The sequence below is a fragment of the Anas platyrhynchos genome, chromosome 3 (genome assembly GCF_047663525.1).
Source record: "Anas platyrhynchos isolate ZD024472 breed Pekin duck chromosome 3, IASCAAS_PekinDuck_T2T, whole genome shotgun sequence".
In the NCBI taxonomy this organism is placed as follows: domain Eukaryota; kingdom Metazoa; phylum Chordata; class Aves; order Anseriformes; family Anatidae; genus Anas; species Anas platyrhynchos.
This window is the reverse complement of record NC_092589.1, coordinates 110,597,989-110,621,563: the sequence shown is the minus strand read 5'-3', so window position 1 is coordinate 110,621,563 and position 23,575 is coordinate 110,597,989. Positions and strand designations below refer to the sequence as shown.

The window sequence follows — 23,575 nt, the reverse complement described above, 5'->3', positions numbered from 1 at the left end:
ACAAATCTTCTGGACTCCAGAGGAAGGAAGCCTGCTGAAAAGTCAACCAAATCCCTCTCCCCTGGGTATCAGCTCCATCAGACAGCCCAGCACCTGCCTGGAGAAGGAAGAGTCAGCAGAGAGAGGACAGGATGGAGCACGGTCTGGTTTAGGGGAGAGAGATTTAGAGAAAGCACGAGGAAAACTTGCAACTGCATTTTTAGTGGCAGGAAGTGATAAAGAACTCCAACAGGAATCCTTACTTTTTGTTTGTCTGCTTTGTTTTCCAGCAGTTTATGACATTCTGAAATTAGAAAGATGTTTTGGTCTTCTCCATTTTTCTGCCAGTGCAGCTTCTGTGTCTGAGAACGGTCCCCAAAGGGGCACTACTGGAATAAGATGTGAAATGAGAATTCGGATTTCACATTAGAATTAGAAATGGTGAAGGACTGCCAGCTCACCCTCTCCAATTTCCATGCAGGACAAATTCACTCACTCCCATTTTCAGTGTTTTCAGTGCTGTTTGCTTAATCTGATGGAACCGACCTTTCACTTGGAGATTAAAATGTTGCAGTGTGATTTAGCAAGAAAGAGATAAAATATATATAAGGAACATAGATGTGTCGAAACGTGGTAAATAAAGCAAGGATTTTAGTATCTGATCTGCACAGAAGATTGCAAGATTTATCTGAGCAGCCTTCATAATGCATGTTAATCGTGGGTGTAATAAGGGCAAACTGGAAAAAGGCAATAAAGACAAACTGGAAAACAACACCTATGACGGTTGTGACATACTGGAAGTAATTCAGCATCACTCATTAAGGCCAAGCAAGGGGAAAGGAAACAAAATAGAGAAGTCAGGAAAAAGATGATACAGCAGAAGAGGAGAAGGAGCTGCCATTGCTTCAGAATCAGGCATAGTTTCTGTCTATGCCATTTCTCAGCTCATTACCCCTAAAACAGGCTCCAGCTGTATTTTATCGACCTAACAGAGTCAGCCATTGCCATTTCACAAGGACCTTCTCATTAAGTCTTTCACTGGAAATAAAATCAAGACCGTTGGTTGAACTAACTTCTCATGATAGCTCTGTAAAATGACAGCGATCTGATGTCCAGATTTGGAAGCCATCACCCTCAAACACCTTCCCAGTTAGGTTTTTCTCACTTGTCTGTCCCTTTGCTTGCATTGTTGCTCCCTTGTACCTCCAGCATCACAGACACCAGCTCCTCTGCAGTTTTACAGACTGCCGTCCCAAGCAGCCTCCTTAATATCTGCATAAATTAGGCAGAGTCACTATGCTTTGAATGCTTTCTAGGGCTAGTTTTACTGCAGTGCTCCTCTTTTCGGGGAATGCTTGTGATTCCTCGTGGCTGGTGGTGCTACAGCTGGTGCATTACAGACATGCTGGCAGCTGGAGCGTACAACGTGAGAACTGCAACTCTGCTCAAAGCATCTGCTGAAACCTAGGAAAGTAAGGGCAATTCTTACCCTGTCCCATTCAAAAGCCGGGGTACACACACGTGGACCAGATGGCAGCCTTTGCAACACTTATTTCTGCAGCTATTCAACGTGCTGCAGCGGAGATTTTCTTTCGGATCCACATCAGATAGTGTTTGCCAGCCTGGACTTGCTTGGCTGGCCTGACTCACTCTGATCAGATGTGGAAAGGTTTGTTTCAATCTTCTATTCATGAGAAAAAGCAAATAAAAGAGAAAAGTATTTTCTAGCTTAGGGCTGCACTCTGTAGGGGCAGCACAGCTCTGCAGCACGGTTTGCTTTGGCAGACCAGAGTGTGCCATCCACAGATCTGGCTGTGGGTGTCACTTCCAAACCTGTTAGCTGCTAAAATGATCAGAATTTGATCCGTTCCTGTACAGATGCCTGGTTTCCAGCATTTTTTTTGGAGGTGGGAAAGAGATAAAAGCAAGATCCAAGCATTGTGGTGCCCTGTGTAAATATGGCCGTATGGACAAGCTTCAGGACCTGACTCTGCCTGCATGGGGTCAAACCAAATGTCATATGTAAAATACCCAGACCTCACTCTTGGCACAAGGCTGCACACCAAAAACACAGGACCAAGCTTTAAAATACTTTAGTTATCTATACTGTAGAGATTCCTATGGATTAGTGAGCTAGTGGCTAAGGCACTCAGACTGTATCCAAGACCTGCGGCATCCTTCCCCTGTAAATGCTAGTAGGGGATGCTGGTGGAAGAGGGAAGAGGAAGAGAAGGTACCCCTTTGCTTAGAGAACTTGGGAGACCTAAAGATATCTAGGATGACAAGATCCAGATAGGAATAAACATGAGAGCTTTTTTTTTTTTTTTTTCCTAAATCCTGTACTGCTCTGCCTAGGTTGTCCCCTTCCTCTTTCACCAAAGACCTGGTTTCTCAATGACTTCCACAAATATATCTGATGTTGGCTCTTTCCCAAACAATTCTCTACACCAGAATTTAATCTATCAAGCAAATGTGATTATGTTATATCTTAGGAGGAGAATTTGATCCTCAACATTTTCAAGTAAGTGAATTAGCCTTTTTTTGAGAGAGAGACTTTAAAAAATAGTCCATCTTATACTTTATTTTTCTCCTCCTTTCTGGAAAATTGATGTAATTTTTATCAGCAATATCATTCAAAAACAACCAAAATGTTATTTCCAAGTGGTTTTCCATTAAGATCAGTTGAACTGGAAAAAAAAACAAACAACACAACAACAACAACAAAACCACAACAAAACAAAATAAAGACATGAAAAAAATGGGGAGAAAAGTGAGTGGAAAAATAACCATTGGGAAAAGAAACACTCCAAAATATCTGTCATCTTTTCAGCTCTTCTACATCAGCTTTGAGACGGAGTAACCATGCAACTGCCATGGTGAAGCATCGCTGCTAGGGATGACGTCGACACATCCTTTCTACTTGGAAATGGCCAGCTACACCACTTACCTGTGCTCTTCCCTTATCTCAGTGATGGATAAGATCTGGGATGAGAGTCACACAGCTGAGAACAGATTTCAGAGCAGAGCACAGTGAGCTTCAGCAGATGATTTCTTGGGACCTAGGTGAAATAATTTCCCATTTAGGAGTGCTGGCATCAAAACTTTTGTTCTGATCCCATCTGTTTTCTCCTCAGGCTGCTAAAACATATTTTTCAGAGTCCTAGAAACACAATTCTCAACAAGATAAAGCTTCCTTCTTTGGCTGTTTTTGTATTTCGTTGTTGTTATTGTTTGGTTGGTTGTTTTTTGTAGTTTTTTTTTGTTACTTCATTTTGTTTTTCCAAAGGTCTCAGGGCTTGATTTGCTTCTAGTTGAATCCATGGGAAAACAAAAAACAAAACAAAACAAAACAAAAAAAACACCACACATTGATTTCAACAACAGCGAACAATTGATTTCGGCTGGTGCTTGGATGCTTCCTTCAGGTAGCTTGTAATGAATAATGGATCTAGTTAATAATAATTGTTCTGCTACTTCGGTGCAGTGACGTTGTCAGGAAAAATGCTTGCTACTTATTGTCCTGCCGGTGACAACAGAGGTGTGCTCAGTGCTAGGTCAAGTGGTACTGGCTCAGTATCTGCATGTTTGTATGCCTGGATCCCCAAATGACTCGAACCCGTCAAGCTCCCAGCAGCCCTAATACCTGCCTTTGCAAGATATTATTATTGTCCTTTCTCTCTTCTTTGCTGCCCTTTTTCAGGTTTTCTCACTGCAACTTGTTGTTCCTCTGTACGACGCAGATCTTATTCAGATAAAATACTCCGATGCAGGCATCTTAGTTAGGTTTTATGGTGCTTAGCCCCATAGGATCTCCTGCTGAGGCAAATCAAGTCACTTGCCTTAATGGTTCGTCTTATCCCTATCACAAACCTTAAGTCTAGCAAGATGGGTGTGTTTGAGGACACATTGAGTGGGAGAGAGGTGCCACTGCTGAGAATATTTCAACCACCGCTCTTGGGAAAAAAGGTCATTGTGAGTAGGCCACAAAGTGCCCCGGCAAGACACCAGAGGTCATACATCAAGTATCTCTGGTCTGAACAGACAACACAATTCACCCTGAAAGCTCCCTGCATATGCAGAGGCAGCTCGGAGAGACGGGGTGCAGCACTTCTTGTCTGGTGGGTCTGCCCTGGCAGGATTGGTATGACCTGTGTGCCAGGAGAGATTTGCTTTCCAGGGCAAGGTGTATTTCCAAGCAGAAGAGCAGCATGGAAAAAGGAGGGGAGTAGCAGGGTGTGATGCACACAGGACACTAGCTTTGGCGGCAGAATAAAACTGAGGTGTAGGAGAGAGGGAGTACAGGGAAATGGGAACCCAAATGAGGATATAGATGTACATGTAGAGAGCCCTAGAAGGTAGAAGAGAAAGTCTAAATTTTGGAGAAAATGAAAGCGATGAGGTGATCCAAAGAAAGGAGCAAAATACGCTTTGTAGCAGGTAAGGAAAAAAAATATTTTTTCTCTTTTCCCTCCAAACACAATGTGTATACAACTATGTGCAAGTTCATATACATCTATATGTCTATGTCTGTACATGTATATGTAAATAAAACACTCTTTTTATGGAACTCATTTAATGGGGGGTGCTGTATATCCTAAATTTTATTTTTCTTCTGACACAGGAAAATTCCCTTAGGCTACCAACATCAGCTGCTTTCTGTTATGCTGCCATCTGTTATGTGAAATAACTAGAATTCCTTTTTTCTCTTTCCCCAGTGGCTTTCCTGTTTTTCAGCTATGGTCAGCTCTGGTTAGTTTTGCCTTTTTAGCCTTCTTTTATGATGTAAAATAGCCTTTTGGTTGTTATATAAATCAAATATTGCACAATAGGATAAAAGGATTTATCTCTACATATAAAAATATCTATTTGTCTATGTCAGTTTTTTGAAAAATACCTTTTGCTTTGCTTTCTAGTTGCTGATCTAAATCACAATATATTCCAAAGTGTATGTGGCATTTACAATGGGAATTGTAGGAAGTCCAGTCTGAAATTTTGATGGTATAGTTCGGATCCGAACTCAGATTCAGATTATAAAATGTCTTTGAAATATGAATGTAGTTGTTTTAAGGATTTTGATTTATAACTGTCATTCATTTAAGACCCCATACCCAAATTCTTGTGCCAGGAACTAAATGCCCATTGTATATATATTATTCATAATTAATATATATATACATACATATATATATGTATTATATAATATATATATATAGTCAGTATTTAACATGGTATGCCATAGATGGCTTTGAAAGCTTTGAAGACAAGGACTTAGAATATATGAGAAATGCATGGTAAAACAGACTGCACAGCTGTATTGTTATTTTAATGCTTTTCTTAAAACTAGAACTCTTCCCTATTTTGGTGATCCTCTGACAAGTTCTTAGGGTAAAGCTTTCTCTGCACATTCTCCTGTGCAGCCTATTCATTCACAGATCCTTTAAACTGAAGGAATATTCAATATACATGTGTGAAATTCAATTTTTATCTGACTAAAGATATATAATTTCTTAAAGAAAAAAATACTTTTCTCCAGGTTTTCAGATGACTGTATTAAAGCCGGGATTTAATAGTCTATGTTGCCCTCAGAAGACAACAAGCACTGTGATGTGATGTCAATCCCCCCCAGCTCACCTTTCTCCTGGGGGTTCTGGGCAGCTCCCTCTGGTCCCTCAGCTGCTAGAAATTACCTTGTAGTCTACAAACTTCACCACAAATGTCACTCTGTAAATGTAAATGGGGGGAGGCCTTCGGCATTTTTTTAGCCTCCATTTTGAGCTAGATTTCTAGGAGAGGGGAAAATGTGTTGGCATGGAACCAGCCACTGAGGATTGCTGAACCTCTGTGGTTTTAAAACAATGGCAGAAAAGCTGTTTACTGCCTGGTGCAAACTAGCTTTTCAGATGTGAACTTCCGTGGGGGAAGCGGGAAGGAAGGGTCTGTGGTAACTGGCTGGGGAGAAGCAGAGAGGGAAGGCCAGAATGACAGGAACTGCTCTAATCTGGGACTGTTGTTTCTGCTGGCCTCCAGTAGGTGAGATGGTGGAAATACGACAGCATTCATGAAGGTTATTGGGTTATTGTTTTCTAAACAATGTAAATCCCTCTTTTTTTAATCTTTGAGAGGAAAAGTAGGGCTATTCAGAAACCCAGGACGAAATCTGCCTATAATGATGTAGAAGTGCTGGGCTTGCAATGTGTTCCTACGAATGTACAGTGTGGCTCCGCAGACTCCCCACCTTTCTGAGATAGCTCTTGGTGCATTTAAATGATCAAGATGTGCTACCTGGGAGCTGTGATAGGTTTGTGGCCTCTGCTTCAATGAAGGGCTAAGAGACGGAGATAGGTCTCACCCTACTTAAATTCAGGTATGTAAAATTCATCACCAGCTGCTTTTCTGTGCATTCTTTATAATCATTAGGGGGAAAATAGGAACCCGCAGGAAACTTTTCTTCCTATTTAGCTTTGATGTTTACCTTTCAGTGGGAAAAATACCCCCTCAGAGTGTTCCTTTGACACCACAGATGACAGAGAGAGCCTAAAACCAACTTTGAAATTCAGATGAAGGTGATTCCACCTGAAGTCTGTGCCTGATGAGCCCCAGCTGGGAGTCCCAGTGAGACCAGTAAAGCTGAAAGCTGGTAAGCAATGGGCTGAGACCCAGCACAGCAGGCAGGGAATGTGGACCATATGGGTGGCACCACCACAGATCCGTGGACCATATGGGTGGCACCACCACAGATCCAACCCAACGTGCCTAAATTCACTGTCATATGCCTGTCACAGATTTAACCAAATGCACCACAGAGATGTTCACTGTCCATCAGGAAGGTTCCCTGGAGCAAATAAGCAGTGTGTGTTAGAGTTTCCTTTGCACAAGGACTCAGCTTGGGGTGCGCATGCCGTGTGGGGAATTAACCTGGACTTCAGTCTTGCAGCAACACGACGGTAGACTGACGAGGTTTCCCTCTCGTGGAAGAAATGGTGCTTCCCTGGATCACCTGGGAGTTTAAAGAGAACTGTATATTAGGAAATCTGAGCCCAGGCAGGAAGAGAAGCTTCTGTTCTATGACAGACACGCTCAGCACGATGATGAGTTGCTCAATCTCCTGAGTCATGACAGCGCGTTCAGTGTCCCAAAGAGAAACAAGGATTTATCAGTGGAGAAAACCAATAGCTCATCTCATCTGTCACTTTTGAGTGATATATACTTGGATTGTTTCCCCCTCCACTGACTTGCAGCCACCTTCAGGGATGGGACAAGTGCAGCTGTTCAAACAGCATGCAGCAACCCTAAACCACGCAAGGAAGTGGGGAGATTTTTCATTACTCTCCATCTGCAAAGGAATTCTGGAAAGACAGTTGAAATTACTTTGCATCCCCACAATACTGTCTCCTTAGTGAGAGAGAATAAACCAGAAAATATGCCAAGGTATCTTCAGTGTCCAAGCATATTTGACTTGTTTGTTTTATGACCACCAAAGCAAAGGCCCACACTGCAAGCTTCATAGAAAGAGCAATATTTATATTTCAGCTCAATTTTTATAAATTGAGAATAACCAACTGTTTTGAATGAGAAGGCGTCACATAATGGGAGGTCTGAAAAAGGAACATGTCCTGAATTTTATCCTTTTAGTAGTCTAGCAAACGCAGAGGAGGGCAAAAGATTTTCTGCGAAGAACTGGGCAAAACTCCTTTTATGGCCATTTATGACTTTGTGACATATGACTAGATCACCTTTTCTACAACCTTTTTTCCTCCCAGAAGAAAGCAGCATAATCATTCCCGTAGGATTATTTTCAAGTCAGTGTTTCCAGCTTGAAGATACTTTAGGAGTATTTATCTAATCATGAAAAGCTACTGTTCTTCTAGTTGTGTAAAAGAGACAGAACTATGGTGGGAGGCACACTACAAAGGAAATCTAGATAATTATACAGATAGCACCTCTAATATTGTACTGGAAACATTTGCGATTTATGTAGTTGAAGCTTAGATACTGGCCTGGGCTGGCAGGACTTCACTGATTTGCTCAGGGTGAAGGATCAGTTCCAGAGGCCTCATATCATGAAGAAAATCACAAGCAGGTTGGCCCTTTGCTCTGTCTGTTTGACCCAGACATGTTGTACTAGTGATATTTATTGTATGTATTACATGAGTAAAGGGTATGATCCTTCAGCTGGCCTTTGGATCGCTCACACAGGATTTCCAACACCAAAGCAGGGCCACTGAAACTGAAAACCTGTCTGAGGTTTCATTCATCTTTAATTTTCGTCAATGAATTTGGTTGACAGATTCAGTGTTGCTCCTGGCGTGGATTTAAGCAGCTGTAATGTCAAGGTTTTACAAAAATTCAATCAGTGGAGTATAGCCCAGGGCTCCAGCAAGCGCAGTTTAAGAGGTATAATTGGGCATTTACAGAGATGTTTCTTTCTGCAAATTATATGACCTGTTCTTCACACATACTTACAGCCTTTGTTAGCAGAGGCATAAGATACAATTATAAGCCCTATTGAAATACTCAGATCTATGTTTAAGGTGCTGGATTAGTAAAGCCTACAATTCAGGCACTTATTAGAAATGTAATTTTCAGACCTTTACTTGCAGCCAGGAGTTGTTTTTTACTAATTAGGTCCACTGGACCTTGCATGTGCTTCTGGCATGGCCTATGAAGACCAGCCTAGAAGTAGAGAAGAGAGGGGTTTTCCTGGATGACCACAGTGCACAGTCTTGTCTTCCTTTTCTTTTCTTCTCACCCTGACCTTTGCAGGGCTCTAAAACTTCTAGATATGAGGTTCCTAGCCACGTTGAACCTTACTGTCTGAGACAGAGAACTGTGGGCACTCTTTCTCTGTTGCTTTGCAAGTGTGACTTGCAGCAGAAAAACATGTCCCAGGAGGTCTTACCATCCAGATTAATTCTTCCAGTTCTTGACATCATATACATCAGTCCATTGGGAAATTGTGTAACACAGAAAAAAGAAACAACCATGGTTTAGAGGGGAAAGCTAGATCAAACAAATATCTTTCCTGCTGTGCTTTCTTTCCTGGCCTGAGTATTCTCCTAAAAAAATAATTCACCTAAATCCTTACAAAAGCTGCTGAGTCGTAACCAGGTAGGAAATGGCTGCTGTACAAATGTGCCCTGAGATTTTTAAAACTATTGCTGGGAGATATTTTTACAAAGAGCTGAAGATACGATGGAGATTAATGTAAAGGAAACCACACTGAGGATAAGAAGCATTTTCAATTCTGTCGTTGGAGATACAAAAAGTAGATGCCCTTGGCTTCTAGTTATAACATTTACCAGTAACCTGGCGCTTACACCTATAAAAGTGGGTGCTTACGGTAGCACATCGCTTTCATTTTCCTCAGTAATGCTTTCAGGCGAGCTTGGGGAGCCTGTGCTGCAGCCTGCCCAGGATGCCAGCACCATTCATCACTTGCAACAAGCCCACCCCAGCTTCCCACCTCTGTGCAGCATGTGCTGCCTGCCCAGCTGCAGAATGTGAGTCCAGAATAACTCAGGTTTGGTTACTGGGGCAGCTGGAAGGCTCTCGAAAGGAAACCTAAGTTGTTTCAATTCTTTCTGAGCAATTTGTTCAGCTTCAGAAAGGAGAGCAACATGCAGCGGCAAGTCTAACTGTGAATGGTTTTAGGGAGGGTGAATCTGTGGGTGTAACTATGTCATCCAGTGTACCCAAGTTCACAAAACAGGCCTGAGAGCCTGAGAAAGAGGGGCTGGGAGACGGGAAGAGGGAAGAAAAGAGAAAGGGGGGGGGGGGGAGAGAAAGAAGGAAAGAAAGAAAGAAAGAAAGAAAGAAAGAAAGAAAGAAAGAAAGAAAGAAAGAAAGAAAGAAAGAAAGAAAGAAAGAAAGAAAGAAAGAAAGAAAGAAAGAAAGAAAGAAAGAAAGAAAGAAAGAAAGAAAGAAAGAAAGAAAGAAAGAAAGAAAGAAAGAAAGAAAGAAAGAAAGAAAGAAAGAAAGAAAGAAAGAAAGAAAGAAAAAGAAAGAAAGAAAAAGAAAGAAAGAAAAAGAAAGAAAGAAAAAGAAAGAGAGAAAGCGAGAGAAAGAGAGAGAGAGAAAGAGAACGAAAAAAAAAAAAGAGGGAAATTTCTACATGTTGTTTATAAATTATGACTTTCCACATAGCCTAATTTTCACCTCTGAATCAAAACATGATATTTAACCTTAAAAAAATGTGATTAGGAAGTGAAACACTGCAAATACTATAATGATGGAAACATAATCACAGCAGCAGTAAACTGAAATGGCTCAAGGGCAGGCAGAGCAGCTCTGCAGACAAGCACCAAACAACACTCCATCCCAAACACTGAGAGAAAACTTCAAGCCTAATGAATACCTCTGGACAACTTTTACTCTCAGAGAGTTCAAAACCATATCTGACCTCTGCTGGCCAGTTTCTTCCCAGTCTCTTCAAGTGATCCATTTGCAGAATAACCCACATGGGCTTCCCAGGCATGTCTGAGGCTGGTAGATGATATTTTGCAGACGGCTGCTTTGGTTCCTCTCTCCGTGGAGGAATTATACCAAATTTTTAAGCAACTGAAGAATCCGATCACTGTTTTCCAAACCCTGAGCAGACACCAATACTTTAGAAGATAACATTTTGCAGGGTGAGGCTTATGACCAGTCTCCCTGCAGATACCCAGTCAGTGTGGCCTCATTTTGCTCCTCTGCCTGGGAACACCCTGGGTCAGGTTTCCCACGGGCTAACACACCTTATTGCCACCCAGCCACCAGAATGGCTATGACTGCGTTGACAGAAGAAAATCCACCCTTTGCCTATGGTGTACTTTGTGGCCAGGCTATTATTAACAGAGATTTTCATGTTTATGTCCCTGCTGAGTTTATTTAAACCAGAATCGACATTACTTGGTTGTTTAAAACTTTTAGTGAGATTGGAGAGAACATATCCACATGGGAATGTGTTAATCTGGCCATCAACAAGGGATGACTTCTCCTTTTTGACTACAAAACTGAGTCATAAATGCACGTGACAGGTAGTTAGTTAGTTTAGTACATTACTGAGAGTCATCCACATCCCACAGTGATGAGTGTGCTAGGGGACAGCACAGATAAACCATGGTGAAATGAGTATTGCACAGGTAAAATTTCCACAAACATCCTAACGCGCTGAGCTCTCACCAAGATCCATCACCTGGGCAAACATCCCTCTTCCTGAGCGCTGCGGGGTGTCTCCCTGCTTTTTGGAAATAAAACCCACATAACTTAATGTAAACATCTGACAATGACAGCTACACTATCAATGATCACAGGTAGTCTCCAATCGTAGTTTCAGACACAAATTGTAGAATTCCTCAGAATTACCAAATCCTGTTTTAATGGCAGAGTTTATGAGCTCTTGGGTATAATAAAAAGGGTATTGTGCAGAGCCTCACATAAACTTCAGTGTACTTCTTTTTTTTTTTCAAGCATCTATATGTATTAGTTGGCTTTTCACTGTAATCCTTGGCTAGCCACAAATGCCTGTAGACTTTTAGATGCCTGTCCCCTGTTAATTAGCCCACAACACTGATTTCTCAGTGTTATAACATCAGTGCAACCTCCTATTTACATGGAAAATATCATCAGTGCAAAATATGGGCACAATTCAAATCGTGAAATCCTTTCCTGAGCAGACGCTCTCATCAAAATCAGCAGGACAAAAGATGTAAAGATCCCTCACATAAACGTTTCAGGTCTGTTCTTTCAATCTACATATCTAAAAAAAAAAAAAAAAAAACTGTTAAAAATGTGTTAGATCAGTTTGCTTTGTGTCTTTTCTTGCCAGCATGAAGAATGCCTTGATGATTGCACAATCAAATCCTTCAAAGAGTAACTATGATTTTTTGGCTTAAAAAAAAAAAAAAAAAAAAAAAACCTTCATAATGCTGGCTTTGCCACATAGACTACACTTGCCTTTGGGACGAATGAGATACTTTCTGCCTATCAAGCTGAAATCCTTGCAGTAGTTCTCAGATTTTAATGAGCAGAAAATCTTTGTTGGAAAGACAGGTTAGACTTGATTTATTTTTTTTTAAAGATGAGAAAATACCATCAGCAGCAGTAGGAAGGAGGCAACATGTGTTCACTGGTTACAGCAGTTACAAGATTTTGTGTATGAGAAAAGGATTAGAGCAGCACGGATTTTACCTTTTGTAGACATGGAAAATCTAGTTATAGGTTCATATTGGGGAACAAATGTTACAAGCTGATCCCACTCCTATTAGCATTAGAGGCAGTTTTGTCATTCATTCTACAGGAACAGCTTTTATTCTGTTTTTTCATTCCATGCTCAAGAATCTCACCTGAGCAGCTCAAGGATTAAACTTCACAACACGCTCCCAGGACATTATAACACAGGTAGTGAAGAAAACCTGATTTTTAAGATGTGTCTTAGTATAGCCAGCCCTGTAGGATGAGGGAATGGAGCCTGCTTTGTAGCTAGCATGTCGCCCTGGAAATCAAGGACTGCAGACTGGATTTAAGGGCGGCAACATGAGCTCCTAGTGTAAAGCGAAAGGGGATAATGTGATTCATGGATGTATAAACAAGGAAGCAGTGAGTAGGAGTGGGGAGCTGATCTTATCTCTCCCCACTGCTCTGGTAAGCCTAACATTGGCATAGCGCAAAAAGTTCTGGTGCCTGTATTTTAAATGGGGAAAGTTGGAGACAGGTCAGAGAGAGGATGAGAGAAAATGTCTCTCTCTAGTGAAAGCCTGGAAGGGATCTCTCTGCTTAGCTTATCAAAAAGATGGAGACGTGACTTGATTAAAGTGTACAAGTACCACCACAACAAGATAATACCGTATGCAAAAGATCTCCTTCATCTGGTGGAGAAAGCATAGCAGGAATCAACGGCTAGAAGCTGAAGCCAAACAAATTCATACAAAGAAACCCAGGCATGCATTATTAATAGTAAGAGCAATTAATCCTGGGAACTACTTACCAAAAGAAGGGTTGGATTCTCTGTCTCTTGATGTTTTCAGATCAAGATTGGATGCCTTCCTAGTAGAGATGCTCTAGGCAAACCCCTATGAAAGGAAAGCAAGGTGAGACATAATAGCCCACGATATACCATCAGATCAGTTGACTGGATGATCCTCTTGTTACTACTCACTGACTCTAGTTCTGCACTAAGTTAGTGTCAGAAACCAGGCTCAGACTCCAGAAAATGATCACCTACACTTAAATTCATAGGGTAGTCCCTCACATGCTGTTTGCCCAGGTCAGCTAGCCCTCTCCCAGACACAGCACAGCTTGGGAATGAACATAGTCCAGGGCTACAGGCACTTTGGGCATGGGCACCCTATTTTGGAGAGGAAGGGGGTGTAAATTATGAGCCAACCAGACAATGCCAGAAGGCCTCAAGGTCCAGGAAGGCCTCAAGGCCTCAAGGCCCTGGCACTGTTTTGGTCTTTGAAGCAAAGTAGCCTTTGAGCCTCTGGATATGCTAAAATGGCCTCCATGCTTCACGTCTCCTCCTGCAGTTGGCAGGGCTGCCTGGCACTGAATGTTGTGTTGTGCTTAGCAGGATGTGAAAGGCAGCAAAACAGCCCAGGCCTTGTTACGTGCTAAGACTACAGCAAGGTCTGGAGGAGGTTCTGGCTGCTTCTGTCAGATATAGATTTGGGTGGTCACTACTGAAAGCAGCAGCAGCAATTGCGGCCTCTAACCCTGTGTCCCAGTGGAAGACGCACTCCTTCTTCCACTGCCAGGCCTGCCTGCTCACCCTTTGGTTAGCAAAATCCATTTTTGCTTGAATTACTTGCAAAAGCCCCAGTCAGCTTTGGCTGCACAAGGTTCAATGCCAAGCAAGTGAAATGCCTGTGAATCAGATACTCCTGAGCACCTCCGAGTAGGCGGAACGATGTTGACACACTCACACCTTTGATGAGCCCTAAAAGGGAAAAGGGAAGAATGTTTTGACATATTTTGAATATTCAGAAAGGATAATTGTTTCCTCCAGTAACTGACATTCCACAGGGGTAGTGTATTCCTGCTGGTCGTGTCCGTACTAGATAGAGACACAGCGCTTCCCACACAGCCCTCGCAATTAGGCAACACGGAACCTAATAACTGGGATCTTTCAAATGTCAACATAGCTTCCTATTCCAGCGCTCGCTCGGTGCTCGTTAGCAATGCGGAGTTAATCAGTTTTGTTGCTGATGGTGATGATGTACAGGGACCCAGCTGCCTACCCTTAATGTCTGCTGCAATAGGAAAATGAGGAGTGCAGGTCCGTTGCAAGATTTAGTATCTCATCTCAGGTATCCCAAAAGGATACCTCTTTGCTGTTTCCAAGTGCTGGAAGTGTTTCTTGCCTCCTGAATGTTAAACAGACACTAACCCTCGGGCTCTTTATATCAGGAAAAAATCCAATATACTCTGACTAAGGCTTTAGCATTCTCTAAACAATTCCTACAGTGAAACTGCATCTACGTTGTGTGTTTTTCAGCACAGTTGAACCTGGGAGCACACTAAATATTGTATGGATCATAAAGATAGATGGGAGCTGGACTACCACTATGTACCTCAGACGTCCCTAATGCATAATCATGTTTCTTGGGAGACGTGGGACAAGAGACTGACATGAGAAGAAGCCTCTACCTAAACACTTCCAGACTTCATCACCATTAATAAATCAACCAACACCGAGTCCCCAAGAGAAAATTACATAATATTATCTTTTTTTTTTTTTTTTTTTTTTTTTTTTTTTTTCTAGTTGAAGAAATCAACACAGAAGGGCTAAGTGCTTTTGTTTCACGAGATGTCCAAAGAAAACGGAGAGCCAAAGGGCAGGTCTCTGTTGCTGATCACTGTGGACAGACACCACGTAGCTTTACGAGCTCTGCATACCTCAGAAGCAGATATTTTCCTCCACACTGAGTACCACAGTGTCAAGACTAATTTAGCAAAAAGGATCTGGACTGGGGAGTTTAACATAAATTCACATATGCCCACAAAACACTCAAGCTTGCCTTGTACTCTAAATTGTATATCACAAGACTCTTTTGCCCAAGAAAACTGAGGGACTCCCAGAGTCTGGCAAAAGAGCACTACAGCTGCAGCAAGGCAATGCAAAAAGACCCTTTCCAGTCCCTTTCCACAAGCCTAAAGATCATCCGCTGACAACAAGGTCATCTATCTCAGATTAAGGTTTATTATTTTTGTGAAACTCGGATCACTCAACACCTGGAGGCAATTTCCTAAGCATCTGCATTTTTACAATGTGAAGCCAAGGTGGGATGAAAGGGCAAAACCTAGTCAGCTCTCAGAAAACCTGGCACTCCCTGGCCTTTGCAAGCTTGCTTTAGCAGAGTAATGTAATGTTGTCCTTTGCGTGGTATCCATGAAAAATCTCTCGTTTAAATGAAGCAACACTGGGGTTGTGATTTTCCCTTCACTACACAGAACACATATATTTTAGAAATTTTCAGTCACACTTTATCCTGGCCTTTGAAATTCCTGTTGTCATAAAAAGTGGATGTAATACCGAGAAGCAGCAGTATGAACAGTGGATGCAATTATAATAGCAAAGTCTACAGAGCCCCACAGGCTGGCCATCGCTCATTCCTGACCTGGGCCCACTTACAGTTTTTTTCCTTTAAATTCTACAAGTAACATGTAATTGGATTTTCCTTCCTCCCTACCATGTCCCCACAGGTTACAGCAAGTTAAATGTCCTTGAAGAAATAAAAGCATTTCCTGAATTTAAATTTGCATCTCAAAATGTTTTAAATTTAAAAAGACAGACAAAGCAAATGACACCCTAGAAAATGATATATTGGTCTTAATTAAGATGATTATAAAGGAACAATCAGAATACTGCTCTGATTGGTTCTATTCAAAGCAGACAGTGGTACCAATATCAAGGGCTGCCAGTGCTGATTTCCATGCTTTGTATTACTCTTCATTGTATCGTTCTGGATACTGAGACTGTATCTATGTGAGATGGTAGGGCAGTTTTAGAGGTGGCCATGCATGGCTCACATCTGCAAATGGGGAGAGCGCTGGTTTCTAGTGGGTTTTATTGTTTTTTATAGAGCATAGAAAGCAAAGGTGGTAACAGAGCCCTGGGTCATATCTGCCCTGTTACCAGCCCCTGCAGAGTAGTGACCATGAGATGGATGTGCCATGATGTGAGCGCTTCCAGCAGAAGAAAGGAAGGGGCAGTTGTGAGAAGAGACAAAGGCTTGGAAAGTGACTGGGGAAGAGAATTTACTGGGTGTATTCAGCTTGCCAAACTGAGCCCAAACACCTCACCTGGCATCTGCCAGGACGTGGCCATGTCCACTCTGTGCTCAGTCTCTCAAGGGACGTGTCAGGCAGAGGAGCCTGACTCAGAGACCTCTCCTCTACCCCTGCCTGGTTCTGGGAGCATCCATCACCACTTTGAACCTCTGCTGGCCTTCATCCTCATCTGCTTGCCTTTTTATCACTTTTGACATGTGCTGCTTAACTGTGTCCAGTTTTGAGCCATGCCTGCTTGAAACAGAAGCAGCCCAGACTCAGCTTCCCATTCAGAAACCTGGGACATTACATGGCACTCTATATGCTCCACTTTGAGCATTGCTTTCCTGGTCACAGTAGCAAGATTTAACAAAGTCCTTGGGATGAGCAGAACTTTATTAGAGGGAAAGGCATGAAACTGGAGGAAGCATTACCCTGGGAAAGCTGAATTAGCAGCCAGCAAGCCCCATCTGTGCTCCTCGGTGCGGTCATTAAGGAATTACCCTGGACCCAGCCCTCTGCCTGCAGCAGTGATGGTGCCAAAGAGACGGCTGCCACCCTCCTCCCAGGTCATGCTCCCCTTGTGGCGTGCCCACACTCAGGGCACTTCCTTGGGATGGCCAGCCAGGCTTCTTCCAGGGCTGTGACTGTCCCATGGACAACAATCCCAGCTTCTCTCCTGGCAAAGGAGGTCCCAACGGAGTCCCCAGGCTAGGCAGATGCTCCTGGTTGCCCCAGGACAGTGTCCAGCAGCCCTCTCATGTGCATCAGTTGTCTCATACTACATGCTTCCTCTTCAGCAGGACCTAAAAAATGTAAAGCTTCTAGCTGTTACTGATGTAATTAACAATGATTATGGCTTCAATACAATTCTGCATGGTTCCTGCCCCAGGGGACCTCTACCAAATGGCCAAAAGTGATGGGAGTGCAAACAGGAGGGTGGGCTAAAAAAATTCCTACAGGTAGTGAACCCCCATGAAGGTGATGGAAAGGGTGGTGGTGCAGTCCAAACCAGATGTTTAGATGTCTGAAATGTGGGCAGAACTGCTCCCGTGAGTGCCTCTGCTGACTGTCGAGGGATGTCCAGCTCAGGTTAAGGAGCCCACCCTGCAGGTGTCGGCACTTCAGCATGTCTCCGATGCCCAGGAAAAGGGATATGTGCTCAGATACAGGGGGAGTCACAATACAAAAGAAGAAGAAGAAGGAAAGGAAACACAAGGAACAAGTGTGAAAAAGGATGAGGAAAGCACATGACACGAGATGTCAGGTGCATTGCATTAGAGATGACGATTTTTTTAAAAAACAAAACAAAGCAAACACAGAAATCCCGCCCTGGGTGTGTGGGTGACAAGGCCTCCCTCCTCCCTCAGGTGGGAATGAGGTTTTGGGACTTCACAGTATCAGGATGGGAGTTTCAGTGGAGCTTTGTGTAGGTTCTTCACAAAGTCCTCCTATTTAAATCTGTTTCTTTATCACCAGAAGAACCATTCTGGGCAAATGCTCTGCCGCTTCCTTGTGTAAATGACTGTGATGAGCTCAGGGTCCTGTATTGCTTAAAGATGAACAATGCAGGGGAATAAATGTAGTGCTACAGCCATATCTTTCTCAGATTCTCATTTCCTGATTTCTCTTTGCTATCTACGTGGGAGGAAAGCAAGTGAGATCTTCATTCTTTTTGGCGGTGAGGCAACTAGTTCCTCCTTTTAATTGTGACGGTGTTCTTTTGTTTGTTTGTTTGTTTGTTTTTGTTTTCATTTTTTGTTTTGTTTTGTTTTTCCATGAATGGTTTAACTTCTACCCAGGTTGTCTTCAGCATCTCCCATGGCTTCCCAAAACCTTTGAGAAATGCAATGTATTAGCGCTGCAGGGGCTCCCGATCTCCCACATGGTGCTGCCTCTGGAGGATACTCCCGTGGGGATAACTGTGATATCAAGTGGTTTTGTAAATCATAGAGGCTCTAAGCAAGCACGCTCACTGTCAGTCCCCATTGCAACACCATGAGGACGGACAGACAGATGGCCTGTTGTCCCTGCCAAAACTTTCCCATGGGATAAAGGTGTCTGTCTCCACAGCATGGCAGCTTTGTGGGGAGCAGCTGATTCATTCACCCCCTCTGGGGCTGTTTCTTTCCTTGGTGGAATGTGAAAGAAAAATCACCCCATGCACCCTCACAGCAATTAGGGAAGATAAAATGCTTCCCCCCAAAATCTTCTTTATCTGAAGATTTCAGTTAATCTGCACTGAAATGACTTGCTACAACATGTATACCCTTTTGGCGGGGAAATGGGGGAGATTTTTGCTTAATTCAGGAAATATTTATTCTGCCAAGGTAGCTCAGTAGGTCAGGGACAGGGACCTTGGACTAGAACAGAATTCACATAACATTTCCACAAAGAGCTGGACATTAGGACAGAGGCTCGACCTTTAGTCTGCCTTGCGGTGCTGAGTATTAAAAAAAAAAAACAAAAAAAAACAAAAAAAAAAAAACGTTTCCTGTTAGTCTGTTAGTGTGTGGTTGAATGAATAATTAGAGGGAAAATTTTTGGCTTGGGTTGAACCAGAAAAGAGAAATTTGGGGTTTTCTGGAGAAATACTTTTATCACCATCTAAAATATATTTGATCTAAACCAAAATGTTTTAAGACTATTGCAGGAGATAGAGCTTAACTATCTAAAAAGCTTTCTTTTGTAAGTTTAGGACAATTTCAAAATTCAAGATGCCTTTTTGTAATGAAAATGGAAAAGTCATGTTTGGCAAATACCAGGAAGAAATACCAAAGTAAAATTAAAAAATAAATTAAATTCTCCAGTTTGAGGGTCAATATTTTTGGCCAAACTCGACTCAGATCTGTAAATAGATGCATCTTTTCCAAAGCTTTCCAAAAAAAAAAAAAAAAAAAAAAGGGTAAAATGCTGCCATAGGGAAAAAAAAATCTATTTACAAAATTAACAGAAGTGCTGTCACATTCCCTTTCCACATTTGGGATCTGGACCCTTTGGCTATTCCGGACTAGGCGAGGGGATTCTCCCTTGTTTTTTTCCATCTCTAAAATTTGTGGTTCCCTCCTGTGATGAAAGAAGAAATCAGTTTTTCAGTCAGAGCTCTTGCCAGCTGTGCCCTGTCTCCCAGGAGGAGTGAACTCGATTGCAAACCTGATTTGCTACTAAATTAATCTGACCAAGGCAAAGGAGCAGTTTATGAAGGGGAACGCTGCCAGCAAACCCACGAGCACTTCCCAGTCCTCTGGCATCTCACCAGGCTGCTGGAAGTGCCAATCTAAGACATGTGGCATGGTCTCTTGTGGACTAATTCCTGGGGAATTAAAGCCAAAATTATCTTCCAGATTTCAGTCTCTTGCTGCCCAAGCTGAGAGAAAGAAAGAAAAAACATTAACAAAGAAAAGACTTTGGGTGAGCTAAACACCAGGGGAGGTACCTGTAGGTAAACATGTCTTTAATTTCTTGAGCTGGAGATCAGTTACACTATCGTGAGTAATATCAGCAGGTTTATTGCTGTTTCACCACTTCTGCAGACTCAGGACAGCAAGCCAAAATCATTGCCTTTATCTGTTCTGCCTGCTTGCTCTTGTGAAAAGCGAGGGACAGGTTTTTGAGGGCTCGTTGTCAACAGCTGCAACCGCTTTCAGCACAGCTCACACCCAAAGGCAGGTCAGCGAACATCATTATTCTCACCTCCCTTGGAAATGTACTGAGAAGCGATGGAGATGAGATTTTATGTAATGCGGAGATCTGGTACAGTGTTCCACAGACAATTTACTGGGCCTGGTGATTTAGACCTGCACGAGGAAGCAAGGTTACTTTATTAAAAGCATGCTCCTGCCTCTGCAGAATCACTGAAACACAAAGTTTTGCATGACCTCTCCATCAGACGTGCTGTTTTCAGTGGCAGCACGATGCACCAATGCACATGGGAATGCAAGTTTCACAGCCAGCACTTGTGCTATAAATTTAGACAAAAATCGGCTTTCCCTATGCTTATGGCTCTCACCATGCATAAGGTCATATTTTCAGGTTTTCTAATAATTCCCTTCTGTGGGCAGAAGCTTTACTGCCCACAGAATAAATGCTACAAAACTGAAATAAATGTCAAGGGAACGCTGGCCTTATTACAAACTACCTACGTTCTGGCTCCTTAGCTGGTACCTTGCTTGTATAATGACTACTGAGTCAGAGTGTGACCCTGAATGCTCAGTCATTACCTCCCAGGTGTCGTGGGGGAAGCTGAGGTTTGTTTCCCCAGCCGCTAATTCTCCCGAGCGCGTAGCGAAGTATAGCACACAAAAGGGCAGGACTAAGCTTTACATCATTTTTTTTAATTCAACAACTCATTCATTGAAATAAGATTTACGAAGACATTATGCAACTTGGCTGCACGCAGTCATCAGGGGTGTGTTACAAATATCTGATCTGCAGGCGGAGAGATGTAATTGGATGGAGATCATCTTCTGACCATGGCCAGAAAGCAAACAGGGACTGCGCACCAAATGAGCTCGTAACAAGATGCACTGAAGTTTCTGACTCAGTTGTTGTCTTATATAAAAGAGAAATGCTAGAGAATTATGAAACCTTGTGAATTACGCAACCAGAGATTTTAATTACTTTTATTGAATTTATAGATTTTTTTTGCACTGCTAGTAGCTTCTAATTACTCATTACACTTTGAACACTTGAAAATCAGAAATAAGAACTGCAGGTAAATTTGACCTTGATACTGCTTTCAGAATAATGGAAAATTAGACCTATCTGTACAGGTTATTTTACAGTGCTATTTTAATTCATATATAACATAATAAAGGAGAAAACCAGAAAAAAAAAAAAAAAAAAAAAAAAAAGAAAGAAAAAGGAAAAAAAAAAAAAAAAAAGAAGGTAATCTCATTCTTTCATTTCTCCCTGAAAACTTGCCAAAGAGGCTAAAATGACATTTCTCAGAATTCACATAGCGACATTTCTACTTTCACTGGAAAGGATCTGCTATTCTGAGAAACCCTAAACGCATGAGTTTATGTTAATAAAGAACATTTCAGAAAGTTGTAACACACAGACACACACACACTATTTTCCAGTCTGCAGTTTACTGAAAACGCGACATAGTTTACTGCAAATAGAGGATGGGGAAAAGAATGTAAAAAAACTAATAATGAAATTGACACATGGATTAAGAAAGAATCCATGAAAAAAAAAAAAAAAAAAAAAAAAAAAAAACAAGACAAAACGAAACTATTTTTTCACATTTAAGAATTCTAGATGCATCATCAAGAGGGAAAAACAGAAACTTAAGTATGCCTCATTATCTTCCGAAGCTGTTGAGTGCTAATGGAGTGAAAGGCATGGTGATTTGAATTTTTCTACATGGGCATCTGCAGCCATTCATTTTATGGAAAACACCAGAAGAAAAACAAGTGAAAATGCAATTGATAATGACTCACACTTCCATTTGTAAACATAGCATAAACACTTGCCACAAGGAAATGAAAGTCAGATCTGGAGAGTTATGCGGTGAAGCACAATGTGTTTTAGCCCATAAAATTGCTGATTGTAATTTCTGGTAACGCTGACCCCAGTCTACCAAGTTCCTTAATATAGTTGCCTTGCTCATGGCAAAGACAGTCACCGGACTTAAGTGAATTCTTAATTACATTTGTGTAGTTCTAATTGGTTTTAATCTATTTATTTGGTTTATTAGTGAATAAGTTGGGTGAAACTAAGAGTAGAATTCAGGCACCTGTGGTTATCAGTAGCAGTGTTGTGCAATGTTTGGGGTTGCATCTCCATTGATTTTATTGATCAGCAGGGAACAAAGTTGAAATTGTTGTAACGGGGAAAAACATGCCATATTCGTGCTCCTGTATTGTCAGTGTTACCAATTTCCACTTAATCTGCACGCTGCATATCCTTTTGGTTGCGGCAGTTCTGGCAGATCGCAGCTTTCAATTTAGTAATTTTATTTCTCCAGTTCTCATACAGACACATAGAAACAAAGCGTGTCAATTTGATTTGAGTATTTTGACGTCTCCTCTAACAGCTTTATGGCATAAACACAACAATAAAAAAATCACTATCCTTATTTATTATTTCCTCCCCAAAGCCTTGGCCATGATCAGGAGATGACTGTAGTAACTTCTTTCTGCATAAAAGGGATGATTGGGTCTCTGCCTCAGAGGTGCAAGATGACTGAAAACATAATTAGTGAAACTTCAAGGCTCACTCCTTTATACTTATACAATTACTTACACCAAGAATCCTCCTTCATTAAAAAAAATAAGGAAATTAATATATACGTGAACATATTAAAGATCACTTAGTTTTGCTGAAAGCGATGAAACAGCAATTAGTGCAGCTCTGCTCACCCATTTTAGTTGCTTTAATTGCACGTACCACAACACAATCTTTAATTTCTGAGCTCAAGCTTTCCCCAGAGTGGAAAAGACAAAGAAATGAAAAGTGTGAGCCTCCACACCTGAAGAGGCCAAGCTTTCTGCTCCGGGTATCCACCCCTGGTAGTGTACAGATGAAAGCCCAAATAACGCAAAGCTCATCCCAGCACCACATATTTGTGCAGTCTGGACACTCTTTGAGCAAAGTTTTACAGCCAGGAAGACTTTGATGCTAAACACTGAAGTAAAAGAGGAAAAAAAAAAAAAAAAAGGGTATGTGCCAGTGATGAAGAGCCACAAACCCAGGCAGCCTGCTGGGCCTCCTGCTCATCTGCCCCCAGTTTTGGGTTGCACCATGGGTGACTCAGCCAGGGAGAGAAAGCACTGGGAGGGACCAGAGATAAATATGTTGGGGGGAAAGGACACTGGCAGAAGAAAAGTGTTTTCTGTAGTGGAATAGAAAGTTATGTTAGGGCTGCACTGTGGAAATCTGATGTGAGCCTTTTGAAGCCTAACTGCTCTGATCTCTAAAGACTGTCTGCTCATTCCTTGAGGCTTCAGCCAAGCCCAGCATCTAAGTTTGGGCTTTATTTTATGCTGTTGTTAAGTGCATTGCTGAACAGGAGCTTACAGCATCAAGCTCGTTGCATGAGATGTATCCCACCAGGGCCAGTGACCCCAGGCTGCCCTTGTCACCAGTGGGGAGACACAAGCATTTCCAGGGTGCCGTTCATTGGGGTTATTCTATGTTAGGATAAGAAATGCCACACAGTACACGTGTTAGAAAGCAGACCTAAAAACAGACGAATCAGAAGTAAACATCTACAATCCATATACCTACCTCCATATACCCAAACCACGACAGCCTCTGATGACAGATAAGTAGGGAAAAATCAGGAAGGTATCAGGCCAATGCAAGCTGCATTTGTACAGAGTCAGATGGGCAAATGAAG

General features: G+C 42.0%; 1 long non-coding RNA gene across 2 annotated transcripts; it reads right to left on the bottom strand.

Moving 5' to 3' along the window:
* Positions 1 to 16,578: 16,578 nt before the first annotated feature.
* Positions 16,579 to 23,310, bottom strand: LOC110351863 (uncharacterized). Of its 2 annotated transcripts, none has more exons than XR_011808587.1 (2): positions 19,664 to 23,310; positions 16,579 to 17,033 (listed from the first exon to the last, which is right to left on the bottom strand). It is a non-coding gene; the product is annotated as an uncharacterized lncRNA (long non-coding RNA). The 2 variants fall into 2 exon arrangements; XR_005264693.2 differs by lacking the exon at positions 19,664 to 23,310 and adding an exon at positions 17,334 to 17,763.
* Positions 23,311 to 23,575: the final 265 nt, after the last annotated feature.